Here is a 6,873-nt window from a genome sequence, read left to right as displayed (position 1 = left end):
CTTTGTAGGAAACCAAAAGCTCTAGAGATTTCTTTGACAATTTTGAATAAAAATATATGAGAAAACGTAACATCTAAGAAAGTTGAACATATATTCAAGAAATTCAGAATGTTGAACTGTGTTAACAAATGACACGATTTTAAATTTAGTCTTGGTTTCGAAACTGTAGAGAAAATTGGCCGAGTTTTGGGGATAGTAATACAAGTAATTTTCATAGAATTAGATAGAGTTGTCTCCTTACGTTAAAAAAGAGAAACTGCTAAGTGCAATTTGGCTAAACTTCCTAGGTTGCTTTTTGTTGGTATTAAATAAATTTAAAACAAAAGAAGTTTTAAAATACCTCTTTGTGTATTTCACTTGTTTTTATTTCCTACAAGTTTTTAACCTAGACTTTCCCAATGTTGCTTTTAGCAAAGCATCTGAGTGGGAGAACTTTGGTCTCACATTGGAAATGAAAGAGAATGAACGGAGGTTTATAAATTTAAATGGAAACTACATTGGTAGGGTTCCATAAAAGGAAGGATCACCATGCTCTCTTGTCTCGAGGCGTTAATGTGTGTGGTTTTTCTTTTTTGCTGGCGGTCAGTTTCAACGAAGTGTTAGGATGAGTTTGTATTGACATCGAACATTGGCTATTGAGTGTTGAACCCCGACCAAAGTGGGTTCTAAGTTGAGGTTTATCAAGAACCTTACTGACATGCATACACTTTGTTCGACGTTGAACAAGGTTTATTGGCGTCAGATGAGAATCGTTCGACATGTTGAAGCTTTGGCAATCTTGCGTTGGACAACATCTAGAATGCATTGGATGGGGGGGATTTGGGATCATGATATATATTTATTAAAATGGATGGAGTTGCCACTTAGGAGACTGTGTTCAACACTTTAGTGTGGTCTAGATTTAAATCCTCTCCAATTATTGTATCGCCGAGTGTGGTGCAGTTTGAGGTTAACAGGTCGACACGTGGGAGGTGCAAGATCCAACGGTCCGAGATCGATTGAGTCAAATTTTTTTTCTTTCTTCTTAAGCTCGGCACCATTGGATCTCACACCTACCACATGTCGACCTGTCAACCCCGAATTGCACCACACTTGCCGCAGTCACTTTTGGCGGCACCACGGAAGGCGAGAACTCTCTATAAATATTTAAATAGAGGGGCCCCTCCCCATTTCAAAGGACACCTCCCAAGCTTCGGGAAGTGCGCCCAAACCCCTGGTTTTGGCCTTTTGAGTGTGTGAGAATCCAATTTCTACCCATTTTGGCAGTTTGTCAAACCCCCACCTTGATATTCGCATCCTGGTACCTCTGTTCATGCCCTCAGTGACCCCTTTTCCCCCACCTTTCCATCACACCCCGTTTGGATAATTCCCATAGGTTGTGTGTGACGTCTTTACGCTAGCTGAGGAGCGAGTGTCAGGTCATCTAAACCCTTCGTGATGCCGTTACTCTACCTAAAGTCCAAGTAACAAAAGTCATAGTTTCAACCGTTGCTCTGACTGAAGTTCAAGTAGCAAAAGTCTACTAAAGAGTTATTACTCTGCCCAAAGTCCGAGTAACCAAAACTCATGTTACATTGTTGTTAATTTGTCCGACAAGAGAGAGGCAAGCTGTTTGTCCGTCTCCACCTGAGCCTAGAGATATTCATTACTTTGTATTTATATTGGTAATGCTTTTCCCGTATTTTATCTTGTTTGACAACGTTAGTAACGTTTCTGTTTTGTTTTTTACTAAAAACGCATTTTGGTGTTACTGTTACTAGAATAACGTTATTGGCTTCCTGAAAGGTGTTTGATAAACCTGTTTCAGAAACGTATCCAAAACACTATTAATATTGAAAAGAGTTTGATAAAAGCTGTTTCTGTAACAGTTTTGTATTGATTAATGTAAATTACAACATTGCCATTTTTACTAAAATACATATAAAATCATGGATGGTAGGACATTAAAAATTATTTTTAATAAAAAAAAAACTAAAAAAAAAATATTGAAAAACCATATAAAGAAAATTATGTGTAACCATTAATATTGTAATCCATATAAAGTAAATAACATTAGTACATTAGTTATAACAAACCCACATAAAGTATATATTGAAATAAAAGGTACACAATTATTTGAACAATCATCATTTTTTGTTTATGCTCATATTCTTAAGGTCTTCGAGGATATCATTGTATATTTTTTACTTTTCCTCTGAAACTTGAATTGCTCCTATTAAAATCTTTTTTTTTTCTTCCTCTTCTTGGATAACTTTCTGTAAATATTTATTAACCCGTACAGATGTAGGAGTTGAGGAAGAGGTGACTGAAGTTGAAGTGCCCACACAATCACTTGACATTGGGTTAGGCTGTTTATAACCGCACATGATTTCTTCATCTATCCATTTGAAAAACCTACAACCCGGGTTTTGAATCTGTATAAAAAATAAAAACATTCTTATTAACATTACATAATCTTAAAAGAATATAATCAATGTATACTTATGTGAATATTAGGCATACCCCTGTTGATTTTGGCCAACACCAGAATCTTCGATCGAGGTTTGCTACGATTTTTTATGTTCGTACCTTACATTGTCCTTCTCTACATTGACATAATCTTAAATCTTCCACCCACATGAAAAATTCTTTATGTTGTAGACATTTGAAAAAATGTTTACCTGTATTGGGACCTTTCTTTATTATATTCGTACTACAAATGGAGTTGCACACTTCACATCTAGCATGTGTAAGCATATACTGACTAGAAGTCATCTGGTCAATAAAAAGATGATTTAATAATAGGTATGATATAAAAAATATTTAAACATGCCATAAAGATATAAAGATGTTAAGTACATAACCATTAATCCATCAACATCATCAATATCCATAAGTTTGAAAGTTATCCAAATAAAGTACATAAAAATAAATCGATCACCAATCTCCATAAGTATCAAAATAACATTATTAAGTATACAACTATGTAGTCCAACCATTAGAAAATCTCCATAAGTAGGAATCTGAGGCAACCTCATATCGATGGTCAATTCGTTTACAATTTGGAGGAGTGCTACTGTCATTTATCTTGCATTTTTCCTCTGAGTTGTAGTTGCATTAACTTGTTCAAAAGATTGAGGGGCGGGATTAAGTTCATCTACTATGTGTCTTTCCCAACCATACTCCTCAGACAATTCATCCCTTCTTTGTTCATCTTTGATATAGTTATGCAACCCATAACAAACCAACACAATTGACGCTTGGTCATTAATGCTATATGCCTTCATTGACCTCAAGATTGGGAACCTATTCTTTAGGACTCCAAATGTCCTTTCGATGACATTCCTTAGAGAGGAATGCCTGTGGTTGAACAATTCTTTAGCTGTTCTTGCTCTCCTGCGCACTCCCTGAAAGTTTGGTAAGTGATACCTTTCTCCTCTAAACGGTGTTAATTACCCAAGTTGGTTTGCATAACCTGAGTCCACAACATAATACTTACATAGAAGCATTATGAATTATATATTAATATTAATTATAATAATCAAAATCTGACAGAATTGAGGAGTTTCAAAATCTATAATTTACCTGGAGGTGGATGAGGAAAACCTAAAGATAGATCTGTTCTTACAGCTTCAAAGACTCTAGCATCATGTGCACTACCTTCCCAACCCGCGTACACAAACGTGAAACGCATATCGAATGAATAAGCACACATGACATTCTGTGTGGTTATTCCCTTTCGATTTTGATAGCGGGCTTATTCTGCTGCTATGACTATTGCACTGATATGGGAGCCATCAATAGCACCGATGCAATCCTAAAAGGAATAGTTGATACATGTTATATTTTAAAGAAAAAAAATTCCAGTCATAAATTAACATACTAAAAACCCTGTAGTCAAAGTCGAGATTACCTTAAAATAAGGGTTGTATTTAGGGTTGCATTTTATTTCATTTAGTACTACCTCAAAAGAAGGTGGTTGAATGAGTTCATTTGCTAAATTGAGCATAGCTTGCAACACAAGCTGAAAGACAGCGCTAATTGTCTGTGTTGATCGCCGAAATTTAGTTGCCACCTTTCTAGTACCTAGAGCATGTCCAACTTTCATCATGAAGATCCCTAGTTGTTCATCAACTCGAATAAAATGAGTGTCTTGCAACCAGTTTCTCTGAACCATGAGGTCACGTAGGTTAAGAAATACGTGTCTTTCAACTCTAAACAACCTATAGCAAAAATCGGAATGGCCCGTCAATATGTCATGCATTAGAAGAGATGAAGTGTATAGTCCATCCATGCATGGTTCTCTAACTCTGATCGAATCAAGAACAGCGTCAACCATAGCTAAAATGACAATATCATCGTCATCTGATGAATCATCTTGGTTGTAATTATTAACTGACATATCTGTAAAGAATATGATAACAATTAATGCAATATTACATCGTACTACATAATGACATATAGTTAGGCATTGAACCAAATACCATAATCAAATAAAGTATTTTAATAGATGCCATAAAAATATCTAGATGTATTATCAACCATTAATTAAAGATAACATTGTTTAGGAATACGTGTCTACCATTCAAGTTTACCAAATAGCAGTATCAAATAAAGTAGTGTTAAAGTCTCACGTCAACCAAATACTACCAAATATTAATATAAAAAATATCAAATTTTAAAAACCAACATTGTTTAGGAATACGTGTCTAAATGTATTATCAACCATTAATCAAAGATAACTATTCAAAGACAGACAGGATCTACATCTTTCTATCTGGTCTTGCCTCCATAAATGAGATTCTCCAACCAGGGTAGTCAACCATCTTCTTGGTGGCAGCCGCATACACCTTTTTGCTAATGTCTTCTATGTTGTTCAACAAAATCTGACAAGCTTTGATGCCAAAAGGTCCATCATGGTGTGTCGGATCAGGAGGAGGCATAGTGAGAGGTTGCATAGTAGTGGTAGAAACAATAGGAGGTGCTGTGGAGGATGTGGGAGTGACACTATAATACAATACAATAGGGTCAATGGTTAGTTCTTGTTAGGTGATGACTGTTTTAATTTGAACCCATGTATATAGAAGCTTTTTGATTAACTTCACTAGTTGTCAATGTTGGCCACAGTCACATTATTGGTGGCCTTATCATGAGACTTTGCCAAGTGAGTGAGTTATATACATGCATGCAATGCAGCAAATAAAAGCAACAACCCTTTAACCTCACAAGCCTAATTATTCTATTGGACAACATTGATTCAAATTGGGGGTATAAATTGTGATTACTGCTGGCCCTGGTTGGGCTTAAGATTGGCTTTTCATCTCATATTACTTTCAATACAAAGTCAATTTACAGTTCGAAATTGATGAGCACTTTCGTTGCTGTATCGAAACAAAACAAAGCTAGCTTTAGTCTGAATAGATTTATTATATTCATTAACAGTTTGATATGAAGAGTAGAATAAGAACAATTGATCAATTACCCATCAACGTGCTCATAGCAGCAATTAACCTATCTACCTAAGTATTAATTTGCACTGGGGGCATTAGATCAAATCACAACATATATATATATATAGAAAGAATCATTATTGCTGTCATGTAAGCATAAACAATTTCATAAAAAACCCAATGAAATCTTTACCTTTCGATTGTTGAAGTTCCTCAATCTACCAGCACAGGGCTTACAGCAGGTCAGTCTACAAATCTCTGACACAAAAATTGTAGGAAAAAATCAGCCTTATACTTCACAAGCCGAGACTGACACAAGTTTAGCAGAGGTGGGAGGGACAAAATGGAGAGAATGTCCAGCTGAGAAACAGAGGTGCATGCAACATTTGGGGCTGCCGGAGAAGGGAGGAGAATTTCACAGTGTTTTCATCTCCGAGCCAGAGAGAGATGAGCGAGAGAGATAGAGTTGCACATTGGTGCATTCCCTCCAGAGAGTAAGCGAGAGAGAGAGAGAGTGAGATAGTGAGAGAGAGAGTGAGAGATAGCAAAGATAGAGAGGCGATAAACAGAGAGAGATGAACAAATAGAACCCTAATTCAGGAGGACAAACAATCATTCACACTTGGTCTGGTCTTCTATCGAAGAAGGTCAGACCATACTATATCAGAGAGCAAGAGAGAGATAGCGAATAGCGACAGAGAGAGAGGATACTATGGATCTCAGAGCATCGATTGCTTCTCTCAGGCCGTGAATACGTTGATCTTCTATGGTTTTGCAGGTCTCCCTTCTCCTATGAGTTTATTGCTTCAAGAAGGAGGTTGAGAGAGAAGAGCTTTTAGGAAAGGTCGAGCGAGAGTTATGCTTTTAGGGTTCTCTTTCTTCAATACACGGGTAACAGTTTTGAACTTTGGAATGAGAAGGGGAGGAGCATTTCACAGTGTTTTCATCTCCGAGCCAAAGAGATGAGCGAGAGAGATAGAGTTGCAGGTTGGTGCGTTCCCTCTAGAGAATGACACAGAGAGTGAGCGAGAGAGAGAGCGAGATAGTGAGAGAGAGAGAGAGAGAGTGAGAGATAGCAAAGATAGAGATGACCGTACCTTGAGAGTTGCAGCTCTCCCTTCAGATCGTCTCCCTTCTCCCTTCGTCTGCAAAATAGGGTTTTCCTTTACCCCTTTCCTTTTCTTTTGTTTGAGCGACCAATGAGCGAGTGTGATTTGTCGAGTAACAGTTTTTGACATTGGCTTGTAAAATGGTAATAACAACAAATAGTTGTTATGTCAAAAATGTTATTTTAGGCATAAATTGTTATAAATTTTGATTTTTGTTATAAAAAACAAGTGAAACAAAACGGATTTATCAAACGATTTTTTTTTGTTTCATTTGTGTTCTGGTAATGTTACTGGCAAAGAAAAAGTAAAAATATAACGTTGTCAAACGGTGCCTT

Source organism: Telopea speciosissima, chromosome 11 (genome assembly GCF_018873765.1).
Source record: "Telopea speciosissima isolate NSW1024214 ecotype Mountain lineage chromosome 11, Tspe_v1, whole genome shotgun sequence".
NCBI lineage: Eukaryota > Viridiplantae > Streptophyta > Magnoliopsida > Proteales > Proteaceae > Telopea > Telopea speciosissima.
Note: the sequence above shows the minus strand (reverse complement) of the source record.